The following is a 19,923-nucleotide window of genomic DNA, read 5'->3' as shown; positions in this document are numbered from 1 at the left end:
TTTACAGGTGGATTAAACTAGGAGGAGAGAAGTTAAGCAGCGTGTCAGTGGTTATGCTGTTAACATTTTAAACCCAGGCAGTCTGCCTCTAGAGTACACACTGTGTTATCTTGTCTTTCTGTAGTTGAAATCAGTGTTACACGTGTTGTTTTCAGACCTGACCAAAGGCCATGACAAGTAATTTTGAACATCATTTCTGATAGATGATCTGAAAATAAAGATAAGCCAAAAAAAAAAAAATTAAGATCACCTGGGATACCATTATCCAGTGATAATGATGATGAGGCTTTTGGAGTGCATAATTCCAGGTTTTTCAATATGTACGGACGTATCTGAGCACACTCACATAATTGTCCACTCCTCAGCTTTCCTCAGAAGAATGATATCCCTCAACCAATCAATCAATAAATCCCTGCTGCTTTTCACCCTGGAGCACACTATATAGAGTTGCCCAGATAAGCAGCAGCTCAATAGCAAATCAAAGTGTGCTCTCTGCAAATGTCTGCCCTTGTGTATGAGTGTGGGTGTGTGTTTTGTTTTGTTGTACAAGTTGTTGCTTTTTACTTCTCTGCCAACTGTATTTTAATACATGTGGCGTTTCTTTCTCCATCAGCTGTTATACAGCAGTTTCACAATTCCATTTTAGTTGCTCTAGAGGTTGACTGCTTAGATCTTGGAGGTACTCCCAAGGACTTCCCAAGTAAATTATTAATATCCAACATGAAGAAATCTACATTTAATGCAGATGATCTTAAACATACTCTCCAAAATTTGTCCTCCCTGGACCCGTTCTCTTTCTGTGGCACTTATTAGGACTGCTCCACAACAATTTCCAGTTGGCTGCCTTCCAGGTGCATGGTGGGATTGCATCTTCTGGTGTTCATGTGATTGGGTGTGGTCATGTGACTGATTCTAGCCAATGAGGTGCAGCATTCAATTGTTAGTGTAGGACACTCATGAACACTGTGGCTCCCACAAATGTAAGCCAGGTATATAACTTTAAATTTTCTAGTAGCACATTGAAGAAAGTAAGAAACAGGTAAAATTAATTTTAACAATTTATCTTCTTTAAGATATTCAAAATATCATTTCAGTATGAAATCAATATAAAATTATTAAGATATTTTACAATCCTTTATTATTGCTGTCATTATTTAGACCGTCTTTGAAATCAGATGTGTACTTGGCACTTACAGCAATCTCAATTCATTCTAGCCCCATTTAAAGTACTCAATAGCCACAGGTGGCCTGTGGCTATTAGGTGGGAGAGTCCTGCTCTAGAGCTCTTTTTGCCTCTGCTGCGGTGAGCAGCCATGTTTGAGGTGGTGGCCATTTCACCTCTGGGTCACATCGTGAGGAGGTGCCGAGGAGAGCTCCCTGCTGTCAAGAGGGACCTGGAATATGAGTGAACACTAAATTTTTGTTGTTAGAAGCCACTAAGAGTTTTGAGTTTTTGTTATATTGCCGCATAAGCTACCTTATCCTGCCTGATACTTCTTTCTTTCTTCAAAATGAGACTATACACTGTTGTTTCTCACCTACTTTTGCATCTAGCACATTTTAAATATCCTTCTATTTACTATGCATTCCTCTACACCACAGCATCTTTTCCATTAGCTATATAACATGTCATTTTATGCACATACTGTAGCTTATTTAACCAATTGTCCCATTGTTGCGCATTTAGAATTGTTCCCATTTATACAGTTTAACAAGCAATGCTGTAATAATACTCCTTATAGTTAAATCTTAGGGTGCAATGATAAGGATGATTTTTTTTTACCTCAAATTCCCAGAAGTGAAGGGACTGGGATAAAGGTACAGCACTTTTTATAGTGTGTGATAGTTACTTCTGGTTATTTCTTCAGAAAGTATCAATGTTCAATATAGAACTCAATGCATGGCACAGGGTATTTTAATGTTAGTTTACTGTTGAGATTAAATACTTTTTCACATGTGAATTGGGAAATTATATTTATTATTTTGTTAATTTCTTGTTCATGCCAACTGCCATTTTTTTCTACTGAGTTTCTCTTTGTTTATTGATTTGTAATAATTTTGTTTGTATGTAGTCTATTTAACTTTTGCCATCATAAATACTATATGCTCTTAATTTATCATTTTTTCATTTTTGGGATTTAATAAAAAAGAATATATGACTTCATATGACTTTAAGAGCACTTTGAAATATAACTTGTCTTTAAATCTGAAACTTTTGTTTCTTCAGAAGTAAATATGGATGAAAAAGCATAGGTGATTGCATGTCAAATATTCCACAACTTCATTAAAAAATACAGTAAAAATAAAGACTTTGGTCAGCTTAGGTCCAAACTAAAGTAAAGCATTACTGAACATTTTTAGTTAATCATTATGTGTTCTCTCAACCTCTTAAAAAACTACATGTGAAAGCTTCCTTGATCACAGAACAAGACATGCATTATAAATTCTAAAAAAGACATTCTATATTTTTTTTTACATAAAATACCTTCTCTAAGTTGTGTACCTGGCTTCCACTTGGAAAACATATATAATACTCATCCAATATTTCTGCAACAATTTTAGGCTAATTCATACTAAGTATATCTTATGGTTCATTATACCAAATCACTTTGGACAATAATTTGAATTAAAAATGAGAGTGAAGTCTCCTTTCCCACTTCACCATTTTGGTCTAGTGACTCATCGTGAATTCTTTCTGAAGGATTCTCTTGGTTCCAATTTGCTTGGTGGTCCCTAATTCTTGTTATCATTCCATGCTTGTGACATCGCCTGTTGTTTCTGGAAAAGTGTACTGTGAACTACAAGCTTATGCTATTCCTTAGCACTTGTATGTCATTCTTAACGCACACAAGATGATTTGCATTCATTTGTAATCATTGTTCTTTGCAAGATACTGGTAAGAGGGTTATTATAATAACCAACATTTTGCCCATGGGGAAACTGAGACCCAGAAAGGTTAAGTGACTTACCCAAAGGCATACAGTGAATTAATGGCGGAGCCAGGACTGCAGGCGAGAATCCATAGAGGTTCTCTATTGTTTAGCACACTCAGCAACAGGGCCTCTTGGCTGTGTGTTCATTCTTCCACACGTCACGTTTTCTTATTCCTTCACTGCACAAACAATTCCTTGAGAACATGTGACATGCTTATAATACAAGGTTGCAATAATATCTTTTATTCTATTTTTTCCTTCTCTTTTAAAACGTATTATTCCAACAACTTGGAAATAGGTGGGAAGCAGAGAAATCATTCAAGCTTTTCACATGGAACAAGTGAATGGAATCATTGAAGAATCCAGAAGTGTATCTAGTCTTTTCCCTTAGGGGATGGGAAATGCACTCAAGTGAAAAGGGAAACCGTGTACTTTTCTACACTTACTTATGTTTAAATAATAGGAGGTATAGAAGATATATTAAAAGTATCACAAATAAGTGCTGTGATTTCAAAGTCTTTTTAATTGTTCAGAGTGACTAAATATTACACAATGGAAAGTCTGTAGCGGTATTAATTCCAAGTTATCCTCCAAGTTTATTTTGGCACTATGATTTTTTTTTAACCACTCCAGGTAATATAATAGCAATACTATTAAACTGTTGAAATAACAGGTTATTAGTGGAAAAGGATTTTCCAGCTTCAAGTCGTCAGAGAACAGAAAAAATTCCCCTTTGCAATGTCCTCTGAAAGTGTAGACTAGTATTGTTTTCAACATAAGATTTAGGGGTAGTCAGGGAATTCTGCATTTGTGTATGTTTCTGAAAAATCAATATTATGTTCATAAAGAATAACAGGCTACAACTTAGAAATTACTATCTTCTACTTTTCCCATCCCACCATTCCATTTTAAAGAAATTTTGTGTTTGTTCTATTTTGAATACAGTTTGTGGATAGTTTTCCAACAGTTGGAAAGATGCTTTTGTTTTCTCTTTCTATATAAATTATGAGAGAAAATGTGATTTTAATAGGGATCTCTAGAAAGAACCTAAAAGATATGAACAAAATTGTTGTTCAACTTAATTTAGGGCCCTAATTTAGAACATATACCATGTTCTCTTTGCCTCCAAATGGTTTTTTAGTAACCCTCTGCCCCAAGAAGTTATCAATTATTACCCACCCTCAGGAAGCAAGTCATGTATTAGAAGGTAATCAGATTAAGAGGGGAACTCAATCTGACTTACCTTACAAGTAAGTTTTCCTTTCCAAGTTTTCAGGAGTAACACTTAAATATGTATTTATCCAATTCTGTGGTTCTGTATAAAGAGAATTAGGTCACATTGCTTCCTGGAGACGCTACTCATACCTGCGTTTTCTTTCTCCTTATTCCACAGTGCTCTTCCTACCCCAGTAAAAATTAGAGACTAGAAGAACTCACCCTTTTTAAGGGAACTTTAGGCTTCACACTTTAGAGAATAATGAAAAAGGAAAATCAACCAAACACACACAAGGTCCTTCAGCTTACCCCTAAGTCAAGTGCTTCATGCCTTTTACATGAAAGCATAACTTTTCTTCTCTTGCCATCACCCTCTCCGCATATCTAGGCACCCCTTTGAGTTATCTGTTGCCCCACCTTCCCTACACATAAACCCCATTTTTTTATGGTCACTCCCTCTCTACCCAACAAAGGAAGAGGCCTGAGAGATGCCAAGTAGAACAAATAACGTCATTGGTCTGTTTCCCCTCTGCCCACTTCTTGTCACTGAGGCTAGGGATGGGTCAGCCACCTTAACTCCTGTACCCTGCTGCAAGTGGAAACTAAGCTGTCCAGCCACAGGGGAGACCAGAAGGGTTAGTCTTGCAAACACTGGCTTCAGAAGAAGATACAGGGTAGGGAGACGTCAGGTGCTGAATACGGGGCTGGGTCTCTGGCTTAGAGTGACAGTAAATAAGCCATACCTTCATCACCTGTCCTATGCTCCACTCACTCTTTGCCCTTTGAATGGCCATATTCTGACCTCCAAAAGAGGTAAGAAAAAGAGAGAAACTCTTCCGACCTCAGCATGTGCAAACACAATTTCAGAGGTAAATAGTTACCATGTCCAACAATCACCTCTTTGGGCTCATTGAATTGAAATCCATGAGTTTGGGGAGAACATGATTGGCCAGGGAGTTTGGCAGCCCCAAGCCTGCAACAGACCAAAACTCCTGAACCATCGTATTAAAACCAGATATCTGACTACCTTTATTGATGTTATTTTGGCAAACTTTTTTTTAAATACAATCTTTCTAGTTAAAACCTCACTTAAAACCTTCTCATAACCATCCCCCTCTGTCCACCCCTTGGCCCTCCTCTTTTTCTCTATCTGAAGGGAAAAAAGCATATTGACGCTAAATAAAAACCAGAAAGAGCAACCTTATGTCATTTATTTCTCTGAAATTGAAAAAAAAATCATTTTTTCCCCTTAGAAAACTGTTCTGGTTTAAAATAAAAACACTTCAAAAGGTACTTTGCATTATATGTATGTCTTCCCTGAGAAAAAACACCCACATCTAGTGATTTTCTCATCTTGTCCCCGTCTGACAAGATCTGTACTAAAATATATTAAAAAAGAAAAAAAAAAAAGATAAAGAAAGAAAAATAAGGAGAGAGAAAAAGGCTGACTGAGCAGCAGAAGTCTCTTCCTCAAGCTGGGGCCTTTCCTTTCTCCCCCGGGTAGGGGTGGGGGCCCCAGCCTGGGCTCCCGGCGGCTGCAGCGGGACCCGGCGACCTTCTGACTCTGGGGCCCCCTCGGCTCCCCGACTTCAGCTCCCGCCCCATTCATTCTGCTCGACCTGGGGGCCGGGCTCAGCTTCCCTCCTGGAGCTCCCCCTCGGACCCTGCTATTGTCCCTCTTGTCTGACCTCTGCCACGCTAAGTTCCAGCAAGGTGATCTGGAAAACACGCCACTCGCTCCCTGGCTGGCTCCCCGACTCGCCTTTTCGCGCTCTCGGCGGCGGCTCTTTTCTCCAGGGGGGACCACCAAGCGCTCGGCTTTGCACGGCCAATTTATGGCGCTGTCAGGGGCTCGGGCGCCGCGCCCATTGTGCGGGGCGCCGCGCCTGACCCCGCCGCCAGCTCCGTGTAGCCCGATTGTTCCCTCATTAGGGCGGCCGGGAGCGGCGGAAAGGCTCGCGGCCCTTTCCCACAATCGCGGACAATGTGCGGCCGCAGACTTGTCACAATCGCAGGCGAGGAGAAATGGAGAGGATGTGCCTTCGAGGAGGGCGCGAGGGACTTCGCATTCCCACGCGAGGAGGGGGGAGAAGACCAAACACTAAACCCCAAAATCCCAAACCCCAAACCCTTCACCGCCTGTAGCAATTTTTACTGGGGTTTTGGTGGTTGCTGTCAAGACCCATAGGAAATACGCTGGAGAAAGTACCCCCAAAGCATTGCCAAGAGCTAAATCAAGAGTTACAAAGCACCAGACAGGCGGCGAACCGGGCACAAAAGGGCTCTGTGCACAGGGGCGAGAATTGCCCAGATGTAAACAGGGGGCTGAACTCTGCCCGGCCAGGAGCTGGGGCTGTGGCCACGTGGAGAAACGCAGGAGGAAGCCGGGCGGAGCTGGGACCCAGGGCTGGGGCGAGCAGCACTAGCAAATGTTTCTTTTACGAGAAGAAACCATCAGCGTGCGTAGCAATCCCTTTCCAGCCTCGCTTCCAGAGCCAGTGGATCTTCTGTTGTTTCATGCTGTTCGCCCCAATGTGCGTGTAGCTGCGGTTCTTAGTGAAAATGCCTCCCAGAGAGGTGATGGGGCCTTAACACCACACTTTCACACTCTCACTTTTCTTCCTGGCCAGCAAAGTGAGGGCACTGTTCCCAAACAACCCTTCTCTCTCCCCCTCCTCCTCCGGCCTGTTGCTTTGAAAGGGCCTTCTCTACAAATGCGGCTTCAGAGACACCGGGCAAAGTCTCAAGGGGAAGGGACAAAGAGAACTATCTCTGTCCTCACTCTTGGATGTATACAAAAAGCTAAGCTCAGATTCTTAGGTCTGTGAAATGCTTTTTGAGTTGAAACACAATACCCGCCTACAGGGAGTGCATGGAAAGTGATTTTAGGCGCCAATAACTAAGGGTAATTCCCTTTATTTTATAAACATCATTAACTCCTCTTATGAGATGACACACAAATATTTAACATTTTTCTTTTGCAATTCTCAAAAAGTAGATTCTGGAGCTAAGGCTGTGTCTCTGTCTCAGGGAGCAACCACAGTTACTAGCAGGTGATTCAAAATTGTGCACTGAAAGGAAAACTTACTTCAAGAAGTTTAAGGGCTAATATGCATAGACTTTTCACTTTAAAACTCTTCTTAAGATAATGTTTTTGAGTTGTAAATATTTGTTCCTTGAGTAGACTATAAAGCTAGAATTGAAAAAAAATGTTTATATTCCAAGATACTATTTGTATAAAATATATATTCAAAGGTATCAATTGTCTATATTTCAACTACGTGTAAAAAATTCTAGGTATTTCACATTTTTGAATTATTCTTAACCCAGAACTAAAGATACTTTTATGATCACAAAATAATATGAATTATGCTTCTTAAAAAAGACCAAGTCTCAGCTCTGGGGTGTGTGTTGTCCTATGATTTTGTCCAAAGCTTTATTAGCAAGGTAGAAAGGGCTTTAGATTCTTGTGTTTAATATTGAAACACGAACTGGGGATGTACTCATAAGGCAATTTGTATTAGTTTATAAAATCCATTGCCAAGATTAGTTTGGTTGTGGCAGTTTTTGTGTCTTGTTTTTAGCAGATAGCTTTCTATTAAATATTAATCTTAAAATCAAATGTGTAAAGCTTTTATTTTTCTTAAAAAATAGTGATCTTAATTTGAGGTACATTAGGTATATTCTTGAAGTTTGTGATGGCTGGTTTTTGGTGGTGGGGGGGGCATTTCTTTCTGATTTTTGGTTTTCTCTGAGTCTGTTAAATTTCACTGTTCTTGCAGTTCTGAGCTAGTATATCTGCACTTGATCTGGGCCCAACCATATTTTGATTGTAAATAAAAAGTCTTCTTTTATGAGGATGTTCACTTCACAGCTTGAGCAGTGTAATTTTTATACAGTTCTCAGCAATCAATAAAAAAGCCACAGGAGGAATGATTTATCTTGTTGGTTACAGAGACTGTCACCGAGAGAAATTGTAAAAGATCAATTTACACAACCTGGTGTGAGAATGTTATTGATATAACACGGTTGATCGGTTTCTGGTCGTCTAGGCGCAGGCTCTGTGAGGCAAGCACTATCCTGCCATAGGCCCACTAGCCAAGGTCTTAATAGACTGCGCGCTCCATAAAATGGACACAGAGCCAATGACAGTGGAGATGGCCTGGCGGGTGCGGGCCAGCATTGGCTGTGCTCCGATTACTTCGTTAAGCAGTGTCATGCTTCTTCCTTTTTTTTTTTTTTTTTTTTTAAATTTTTTCCCTCCTACTGTGAGAACTGTTCACTTGGAGACTCCCTGTCTTAATTACAAAGAGCCCTTTTAACCATAGGTCACAGGACTTGGCTTTCTTGACAGGAAATAAGGAAACAAGCTACCTTCCTGGAAAAAAAAAAATTCAAACTTCCACTTCTCAAATTAGTTAAATGAAGCTTATCGACGTTGGGAGTTGAGCCTTTGACAGTTGGCTAATTGCAGTTGGTACATTAACTATATTTTAACCAGGGCTGTTTGGGATGTAAGTAAGTAAAAATAAATAAATAAAGCCTGGGCACTTCCAGTGAAAAGCACTTTTAAAAACGCAAACAGTTAATCTTAGTTTTACTTGCTATAAATATTACAATACAAAAATGGAGTCCTACACCTTTAACATTTTAATGGAATAGATTTACAGTCATTAACATTTAAAAAAAATGACACTAAAACTACTTTCAATCCTAGGAAGGTCTCTCTCTTTCTCTCTCTCTGGTTCTACCTTCAAAATGTCCTCTACCTATATTTTTATATTAAATATACTATGAGAAGTCTATCTAGCAGATATCTGGTTCTAAGGCAGTGTACACCATTCTCAAATATAGAACTTTTTCAAATGAAGATAAACCTTTAGTTGAATTAGTTTATTTTCCAATTTAGAATTCTTTAATGTTATTACTGAAGATGGAATATCATTTACAGCAAAATTAAAAAAAAATCAACTCTGGTGGTTTCCTTATTGAAAGACTGTTATAATAGGGCAAGCAGAAGAAAAGCAACCAAGATTTAGGAAAATATAACAGTGTTTTTGTGCATTTAATTTATTATTTAGATTAACATACAATGTCAAAATAATAATTATAATGTGGCCTGAGTTACAGGAATATGAAAGAATGAAAAGTCTAAGAAGAAAAACTTACAGCCTAGACTTTTAGTTGTAATTTTAGTAATATTCTCTCATGTAGTTTTGCTTTCTAACAGATTCCACATTTCTGTGTGTGTGTGTGTGTGTGTGTTGTGTGTATGTGCCACATGTTTAATATTTGAAGTTCGTCTTTACCTTTTTCATTTACACACACACACACACACACACACACATCTTTTACTTGGAAAATGGATGAATCCCATGTTTTCCGAACACCTACTTAAAAGGTAAGAATCAACTAGTTCTATGCATGCTATTAGATCAAATTTTAATTGCTAAATGTCCAATTAGTATTTATTTGCTTTTGTTTACAGAAGAGTGAATAAATGTGATTTTGCTTTCATATTCCTGTATATTAAAATTCCTTAATAGCTCTCATTGTCTTTTCATTAGCTAAAATTAGCCCTCAGATCTCTTACCACATTCATTATAAACTGAACACAAACAAAAGACTGCTCACAAACTATGCTTTCCCTTCATGTCCCCCCCACCCCTAGCTCTTTCATGGCATGTAGATATTCCTATCTCAATATCAATGATGCCTGTAATCTTGCATCAGACAACTTTGCGCTTATTTCCTCTTCAGGGCTTTAACTGAATCAGCACTCATATTATGTAGCTGGTAAGGATGCTGCAACTCTATAGTGGGGGCAATGTTCCCTCCAGAGCAGAAAAATAACTCCGCAATTTTTTCACATCTGGAGAAGACAAGCTTGCTCACACCTCCAACCCATGTCTTTTTTTTTTTTTTTTAATGCAGTTTCTATTCCTGCCAATCTCTTGATGACCGCAGGCTCTGTGATGGTTTAGTACTGACTGTTCTTTGCTCCAGTCCTCCTCCCACCTCCACACTCCTAACCAGATCAGCCCCTCCCGGCATCCTACAGATCCAAGTTAAAATGCAATTTCCTGCTTTTGATAAGTAGACACTATCCAGCCAGAACAAAACAGAACACTCTGATACAATTGTCTCATGGCCAAAGGCGAAGGCAACTCCCACCCTTCAAGTCTCCCCTGGTTTAAGCCAAGAAGGAAATGCAATTTCTAATTTTTATTCCTGCATTTTTTTTTACCATACTCTCCAGAAATATATTGACAGGGTCTGCACATGTAAATCATCCAGGGAGCTGACGCCAAGATCCCAATTATGGGAACATTTAAAACAATCCCACCTACCCTATCAATTTGAACATTTATGGATACTTCTGATCTCGAATGGGCAAATAATTAAAAGTACCCTAGTTCAAAAATCCAAAAATGTATTTTCATACCAGACATGAATGTCTACCAGAGTGTGCCTTATCTTGGGAGAGTGTCAAACTATCTAGAAGTATGGCCTGTCTCTTGCCAAACGACTTTCTGTAAGAGCTGTCCAGCTACATTCTCTCTCCTGCTGTCAGTCGTTATTCAGTAATCGTTAACCTTATTTGTTTGCCCCTGCTTTTCTTGAAGTATCTAAAGTAGATATAGTTATGAATAAAGCTCTCTAAGTAGTTTCACAGTGCATACAGTAGGGGAGATGGTAGGGAGCTAAGTAATTAATCAACCAATATGTTCCTTCTGCATGCAAAGCACTCTGGTGGCCCCCAAAGGAGTTACAGAAGAATGTAAGTCATGGACTTTCATCTGAAGGAACTGATAAATTGGTTGGTGAGAAATTGCTCTCAATAGTAAACAGTAAATATGAAATTGGATTGAACTGACTAAGTCTTGTTCAGGGGACTATGATATGTCAATGAAGTTTGGAATCATCAGGAACATTTTTAGAGATAGAAATAATTTGGTTTGAGGGAAAGCAGAATGGAGAGGGTTAGAGATGGAGAAAGAGCACAGGAGAAGGTGTGGAGGCAGGGATTCCAGCATGGTCGTTTGGGCCCATATTATGGGATGGGTGGTGATGAGAAGCAGGTTGCAAGGACAGGAGGCCAGGTTGTGAAAAGTCTTGATGGCTATACCAGATGTTTAATGTCTACTGATTAAGTAAATGAGCTTAGATTTGAGGCAGCAGAACATAAACCACTGAGTGCTTCTGGATGGTAGCGTGACTTAATGAAGGAGACCTTTTTGAGATATTGCTTAGATAGCTGTGGGCTTGATGTCTGCTGGGGTGTGGGGGGGAGTGGGGGCAGGAGGGTGAAGAAAATGCAATGGTTGAAGTTATCAGGTGATGGATGATGGGAACCTGAAGTAGAATAACAGTGGAAGTGAGAAAAGGAAATGTTTTAGAAATGTCAGAGACAAAAAGAGCCCGGCCCTCAGTGGACAGTCAACACAGGGTTGATGATAGAATAACGTGAGTATTAGAGATGAGGAATGAATCAAGGATGGCCCCATATTTGAAGGCCAGCCTTCATGGTTGTACCACTGACAGGGACAGACTTCCTGATTTGGAGAAGTACAGTTTGGGGCATGTACGGGGAAAAGATTGTAAACATTTCAAATAAATATCCAATAGGAAATTAGAAATTGACTAGACCTTGGTTGAAACAGTAGAATTGGAAATACCTGTGTGGAGTTGTGATTTTTATATTAACCAATAAACCCAAGAACCCATGCATGTAGGCTGGATCTACAGGCATTCAATCTGGGTTTGAAGAGGAATAGGATATATCTAGTGACATAACTTTTTATTTTTAATTATAGAAATAGTATATGCAGATTAAAGTAGCATAGAAAAAGCATAGAACTGTAATGTATGTAATTTAAAATAAGTGAAATGAAATCTTTTTTGACTGAACCAGGCTCTATTATGGTATTTTTGAGAGTAAAAGACTCATCCCATTCTAGCTTTTTTTTTTTTTTTTTAAATAAACCATAAAGATATGTGGAGAGAGAAATGTGAAAAATGCAACATCTCTTCCTATTGAAAAACGTACTCTGTAATGACAGCTCTCCACACTGACTCATGTTTCACAACTAGGAGTTTGTGAACACGTAAAAAAAATCTTTCGAGAAAAAAGGAGTTGTTGAGTGAGTGATTGATGTAAAAAAAGCCGGACTCAGGGTCAAATGATTAGGCAACAAATTTCAGGCGTGTAAGTAGGCACCGTGGTGCTCCTCAAAGCCCTGCTTGTTTAGGAGGAGAGCTATGAAGTTCTCTCAGATAGTACCTTTAATTTGATCTTTGCCAAAATCAGAGATAGAAAATATGGAAATTATTTATGCAGCAAACATTCTAATGACAATGAATTTAATTATTGCTAGTATTGCCAGTTCAATTATGAAAAGGATATTTTATGTAAAGAATATGTAAATCTTAATTTGAATTGACACCACTTAAGACTGAAATAATTGATGTCAATTAAGTAAAACTGAGAAAAAAGAACAAACTAGTTACAACAATATCACTTTTAAACACTTTAAAACCAAATGCATAGGGTCATCAGTGCCAATTCACTCCTTTCCAGAAGGTTGGGTCGGGCAATAGAACTTAGAATGATAGAACAAGGTCTTGGGCAAGAGAACTCTAAATCATTTGTGAATTAATGCTAGGAAAACTAAGGTTATCAGGTTATAACCTTCCCAAAAGGTTTACCATCTTTTCCCCATACATATAAGGTTATAACAGGCAATCCCTACCAGACATAGGAACAAGAATGAAGGAAAAAAAAGAAAGAAAGAAAAACATGTTTGTGACAAAATTCTTAGGGCTCATTAAAAATTCTATGACACAGATGAGGACATTTAACCTGCTGAGACTAATTGAAAGCACTTTCATATTATTAAACTTAGAGCTTATTTTAAATGTGAGGAAACTGGGTCACATGAATATCCTAAAAATCTTTGTAATCAAAAAACAAAATTATGTGAAACCAATGAATACTGATATCCTCAAAGAGAAAAAAAGAATTTTGATTCATGAACTTAATAGAATAATTTATTCATGCTTACTAGGAATTTGTAGTAAATTAAGAATAGAGGAAAATGTCTCAAACATAAGAGAGGACTTATTAGAAACCAACCCCCGTGAACTTCTAGAGATAACTTTTTTTAGAGTCAAGAACAAGACTAGAAGCCTTAACACTGCAGGATCTAGGCAAGGATGAACACAACAGAAGAGAGAATGTTAAATAAGAAAAAGCAGCAAAAATATTAAATAAAGCTTATCATTTTAGGCTTATTTTTATTGGTGTGAACATGAATATTTCATATTGGATTTATTGATTATTTTAAATCAGGGGATTCCAGTGAGTAGTGGCACTGGTCCTTTTTATAATTGTGGTTATATATACATAACACAAAATTTACATTTTTTACCCATTTTTAAGTGTGCTATTCAGTGGCATTCACATTTGCACATTCAAATTGCTGAGTGACAATCACCACCATCTATCTCCAGAAGTATTTCATCTTCCCAAACTGAACTCAGTGCCCATTAAACACTAACTCGCCATGCCCCTACCCAGCCCCTGGAAACCCCCATCCTACTTTCCATTTCTATAAATCTAACTACTCTATGTACCTCATAAAAGTGGAATCATATGGTATTTGTCTTTTTGTGACTGGCTTATGTCACTTAGAATAATGTCTTAAAGGTTCATGCATGTTGTCGTATGTGTCAGAATTTCCTTCCTTTTAAAGGATAATCTCCATTGTATGGATGTACCACATTTTGTTTATCCATTCAGCTGTTGATGGACATTTGGGTTGCTCCCACCTTTGGGCTATTGTGAATAATACTGCTATAAACATGGGTGTGTAAATATCTCTTGAACATCCTGCTTTTAATTCTTTTGAGCATACACCTGGAAGTAGCATTGGTAGATCATATCGTAATTCTACATTTAATTTTTGAGGAGCTGCCATACTGTTTTCCACAGCAGCTGCACCATTTTATGCTCACATCAACAAAACACAAGGGTTCTAATTTTTACACAGCCTCACAACACTAGTCTCCCTTCCTCCCTCCTTTCCTTCCTTCCTTTCTTTTCTTTCTGCCATCCTAATTGGTGTGGGTCCTGGTCCTTTAGAATCCTCTTTTCCATGTGATTGGGGCACACATCATTTAGTTTTAGCCAATTGGTTCCTAAAGATAAAAATCTAAATGTATATTGAGGAAAACACAAACCCTACCTAAAGGAGAACCCTGATTCTTTTCTTTTGTGAGAGAGTGGGATGTGATCATGCAACCGTTACATCTTCATGTACTTGTGCATAGAGGAAAGAGCCTCTGGACACTTTTATTCATTGCCTTGAAGGCACTAACGTACCAGATTCTCAAGGGTCTTGTCCAGTTTCAGAGCTTCTCTTTTAAATCGAGGGAAACAATGATATCTATTTTTATGGACAGTAAATTTTTTTTACTGCATTGCCTGGTACTTGGTGCACTCTCCTTTCCTCAGACACTGAGGTATGTACTCACCTTAATTTATTCAACTATTTCTCTTCCCTCCCGTCAAACCCTCTACCTTCTTTATGCCCAGCCAGGAAACAAAAAAACTACTTCTCTTATTTGTGTATACAGGTTTTGCATCATTCCATATTAACTCCTGATGCTCTTTCAGTCAGGTGGCTTCCAAATCAAACTGCAGGACTAGGTCATTGTCAACTGCCACTTATATCTTACTACTTCAAGATAAGAAACCTTTTTCCAATCTTTTGGGGATCCCACATCTGTATCTTTATCCAAAAGCCTTGAGAATCCAGGCATCATGATTGGCTACAGTGTCTGGTACATGTGGAATGAAAGCAGCCTCCTTGGAAGAAAGCACACTGGCCTGTGATGTGATTAGGGGAGGAGATGGGGTCTCATGGGGATGGAACGCATGGAAACAAAGAAATTTAGGGTGTAGGGTGCCTAGTAGGAGAGCTTTGAAAAGCGGAATCAAGAATTGTGGGAGAATTTTGTTTTTCCCAGTAGGCAATGGGCTACTGGAGGCGGGGAGGGGGCACTTCTATAAGCACCACTACTTGCTTCTGATATTTTAGACAGGGAAAGGATTTCTGACAACGAATGCTCTTAATCATCTATTGGGCACAAAGGGAGAATTGGATTCCCAATGAACATGGTAAAGATCAGATAAAATCCTTTGCCTTCACAAGCCTACAGTGCAATAGAGTAATGTCCAAAGGCAAGTGAGGCCGTGCTAGACATACACGGATACTAGAAATGTAATTTCAACGTTTGCTTTTAAGACACAGCATTTATAAAGTACTCATAAAAATCCTCCTACTTGAGGTATGTAATTTGAACACATATCTTAGGTAAATATAACAATAGAGATGAATTTTTTCCCCTCAGTTTTCATTATAAAAATATGAAACATTGTGTTTTTAAATGTTTTAATGATTTTGATTATAATGTTATAAAATGTAAATCCTTTATGTTGCTTGCGTATTTTTTTTTCAATATAGAAAGCCATGCCGGATAGCATTCACTAAGCTATGCCTTTATTATAGAAGAGAAATAGCCAATAAAATCATTTATTTAACAAGTGTATTTGAAAAAAATTTAAGAAAGAAAACACTTTAAATAGTATCTTGCTATTTTCTCCACGAAACTTCACAAAAATTGCATTAAATACTGCAGATAAGAGGCACAGCTCTTATCTAAAAAGAAATGTCTTACATTAATAGGATATGCTGATTCTCTGTTCTTTTATTTTAACAGCATGAACATTTAAACCTTTTTTCAAAAGAAAATGGAGAGAGAGAGCGAAAGAGAATTTGGGGGTGGAAGGTGGGAAAAGGGGCTACTAAAAAAACTCTTTTGCTTCCAATGGGTCTTAATATTTAAAATCTCTGAAGTTTTCTTGTATGTTATGAAAAGCTACAAATTTATCTTTTGCCATTTTCCCAAAGGAGGTTGACCCAAATCCAACAGCAGCAGTTGAAAAATTTCTCTAAGCTTTATCAAATGGCCCCTACAGGGTCCAGCTTAAAATTAAAAGCTCCCCTTACCAGAGGGAATATATGTGACTTTAATAACTGAAATGTGTTTTTACTTTCTATTACAGAGGTCAAAAGGGTTCTAAACAAACCAAATTTATCAATTATTTAGAGCTGATTTCTTCTGAAGTGGTATTTCTGAGATATTATTTGGTGGATAAATTCAATGTTCTAGGGCCAACAGCAGCATTTTATTCATAACAAATTTCCACTAAACTGAATTTGCTGGGGCAACTTAATTTCCACTATCGTGTTTGCACTGTAGAAATATCAACTGAACTGTTACAGTGCCTAACTAGTGGGCTTTTCAAAGAAAAAAATTCAGTATAAGCATGCTTGTTCAGCACCGTTCCCCCTGCTTTCTGTTTATTGCTTAGGAAATAAACTGGCTTTTCTATCTACTGGGATTTAAATTTTTTTTTTTAAGCTCCTGGAATGTTCTTCAAAACCACAGAGACACCTTTAAAGTTAAAAATAATATCTTAAACTACATTGTCATCTTAGCAGCTGAAGAAAATCAGATTGTTGTCAAGACTTTGATTAAAGGGATTTTTTTTAAATGAAGGAGACTAGGTTTGCATGCCCACATGTGTGTGCCAACAAACATACGTGTGTGTGTGTGTGTGTGTGTGTGTGTGTGTGCGCATGCGCGCGCACGTGCTCGAGTGCACGCACTGGGAGAAGATCAGGGTCTTGCCTCCAGAATTCTTCTGGAATCTTGATGGACCCCTTGGTTTAGGGCTCTGTGCTAGAGGATTCAATAACAGTTTATAGAGCAACTGCTCTCGATTCTTAACACAGTGCATAGCCCATGTAAATATTATGTTTATTATATACTAACTAAACATATATTGGGTTTCTGCCTAAAGTCTGCCATTTGGTGTATGCAGAAAACATTATAGAACAGTTCATAAATTCATTTGAAGCTGTGTTAAATGAAAGCAGCCATCCAGAAGCTGAAATTTTTTCATCTTTAAAATAGCAGTCTTCCCAGCTCTAAAGCGGTAGGTTTATTTATGCTGGTGAATGCAACACACCAAAGTAATCAAGGCACTATGCTGCATATTCTGTTTTAATGAAAGCAAATTTCGTTAAGGCAAAAGACTGAGTTATATTTTCCTTATCAATGTGGGCTTTTATTTTATTGTTATTATTATTGTTATTTTTGTAAATTCAGAAGGAAACAAAAACCTTTTCCCTCTCTGATACCTATTAGCCTGTTCAAGATGGAAATAACAGCAATTAGGTTTTCCAGACGTCCGCTGATAAAGACAAATGAAAAATGAAGGAGGAAGAAAGGAACGTGGCAAGCACAGGCAAGCTATTTACCTCTCGGGGAGTCGGCTGGCTGGGGGTTGTCAGAGCTAGACAACTTTTACCTCTGAATGGCTGGCTGACATCCAACGGGAACCTGCAGAGCCCCCCAAGGGATGCATTCCACCCTTGCATGGGCTCAGGTTGAACTCCCGGGGGGGACAGCCTTTCCATCAGGACTGGAACCCACGTGAGGACTGACTAAAGGGTTTTGAACTCTCACCTGTACACTTCATTCCTGCATTGGTCCGTGGTAGGGTTGGTTGAATACAACTTCAAATATGACATTGGGATTTTCACTAGTCCACTGCGGCAACGATTTCAGCCCTGTAGAAACAGACAACTTGAGTGTCCTTTGCCGCTGCTGCCATTTTTATTGCCACATCGAAGTGCTTATTAATGTGCCTTTGACTGTAAGCAAAGCTTGGAAACTAACACTGCACAAAAAAGAAATTGGGCTGTCTTGGTAATGATCTTTGTGGGGATATTTAGCGGGTGGGGATGTTTTTAATCAAATCAATTAACCAACACTTTTTGCTCCATGAAGGCAAGGATTTTTATCTGTTTTGTTTACTGACTTATCTTTAGCACTCAGAATGCTGGCTGGCACATAGTAGATGCTCAACGAAGATCTGTTGACTGAAAGGGCCCATTGGTTGTTTGAACAGTGACTTTAAACCTAAAATGAGCAGTGCTCTTCACAAGCATTTGCCATTGTGCTGGAAATTGAAGGATTCTGTTTAATACTTTAAAGGTGAGCTTTTACTCCTTGCCCATAAAAAGAAACCTGACCCTATGCGGGCAGATGCTATTTTGGCCCTTTGACACTGCTTAGGTAAAATATTCTCTTCAGAGGATCAGGCTCCATCAGTTGCCGGAGCATCAGGTCAACATCTGACCAATTCTCCCTTGTGGAGAATCAGTGGTAACACAAGAAAGCCTCTTTTTTTTTTTTTCCTGGTGCCTAACTTTTTAGGAACCAGTGTTTGCAGCTGCTCAGACAACTTGGAGCCTCATGGTGACGCTTCCTTATGAAACTCTAGCAACCGGGTCCATAAAAATATTGACTACGACTCAGTAATGCCACAACTTTTACTTCTTTCACTAATGCTCTTCCTACACATCATTGGAATGACTTGGCTAGAATACAACTCTTCCTGAAGACTGTAGACTTCAGGGCCCCAACTGGCTACTTTGTGTGTAAAGAACACACCCTCCCAACCTCAGAGGGACTGTCTGGGGCCTGGATCTTGATACTGCTAAAATGTTGTGTGACCCTGAATCCCTTCTTTCCCCAGTCTGAGGGTTTTCAGTACCTACACTATTCAGATGTTTGACTTTGGAGATGTGAACACAGATTGTGGATAGAATGATTTTTTTTCCTACCCTTAACTGCTCTTGTATCTATGGCCGATAGTCACGTTCAGAGTATGGGTCATATTGGTGCTTGGAGATCTCAGTAGGAGGGCACCTGCACTTTTTTGCTGCTTAGCAGACAAAACTACATCCCCAGCAAGGACAAGTTGGGGCTGAGGACTCACCTTGGTTCCCAAACCTGTGAAGGAGGCTCCCTGCTGAGCATGTGATTCCAGGAGGCGGCAGAAGGAGAACGTCTGACTGCCAGGCAGAGTTCTGCCCAGGTCCTTCCCTTGCCCACCAAGTCTGCCTTGGCCAGGATGGTGGTGGTGGCCGGGGTCAGAGTCTGAGAAGTAATCTTGAGCACTGTCACCTACTCAGGCAGTGGCAGCATAGGTTGCTTCTTGTGAGCACACTGGCACTTGTGATTTAAATACCCAGCTGGATCTTCTGTATCCTGCCCTTCTCCTTTAGAATCCCAGCCAGCCTCTGAGGGGAAGCTCACACAGAAGTAGAGCCTGACAACTGGAAGTTTTCCTAAGTTCTTGCCTGGTCATTCAATTAGTTCTTATAAAGTGTCTTGATTCCAGATAAGGAAAGAATGGAGCCCATAAGGCTTTGGCTAACCTGTGCCATTTGCCAAGCTAGAAAAAAATGAAACTACATACAAATCTATTTTTTTTAGGATATTTGACTGTAATAGGACATGACTCTATGTAAAGACAAAATTGAGATGTCAGCTTTTGGCTGATCCTAATTATTTTTATTATTACTGTTAATATAATTTTCCACTTAGAGAACAGTTTTCTTAAGTACAGAAAAAAGTCAATAATATGTGGCCAATTGGGCTTTAAAAATCATCTTTGGTTGTCTAATCAATAAATAATTAGCCAATTAGCATACTTGTGTCCCAGCACGAATAACACATACTCTCCCTTCTCTCTCTCTCTCTCTCTCTCTCTCTTTCTATCTCTCATACACACAGACACACACACACACACACACACACACACACACACCATCCCTTTATTGACAGGACAAAT

General features: G+C 38.9%; 1 long non-coding RNA gene across 1 annotated transcript; it reads right to left on the bottom strand.

The window, feature by feature from the left end:
* Positions 1-1,076: 1,076 nt before the first annotated feature.
* On the bottom strand, positions 1,077-4,756 carry LOC123636486. Its single transcript, XR_006734554.1, has 3 exons — positions 4,458-4,756; positions 2,970-3,112; positions 1,077-1,394 (listed from the first exon to the last, which is right to left on the bottom strand). It is a non-coding gene; the product is annotated as an uncharacterized LOC123636486 (long non-coding RNA).
* Between the last annotated feature and the right edge of the window lie 15,167 nt (positions 4,757-19,923).

This window comes from Lemur catta, chromosome 4 (genome assembly GCF_020740605.2).
Source record: "Lemur catta isolate mLemCat1 chromosome 4, mLemCat1.pri, whole genome shotgun sequence".
Lineage (NCBI taxonomy): Eukaryota > Metazoa > Chordata > Mammalia > Primates > Lemuridae > Lemur > Lemur catta.
This window is presented reverse-complemented; position numbering and strand designations above follow the sequence as displayed.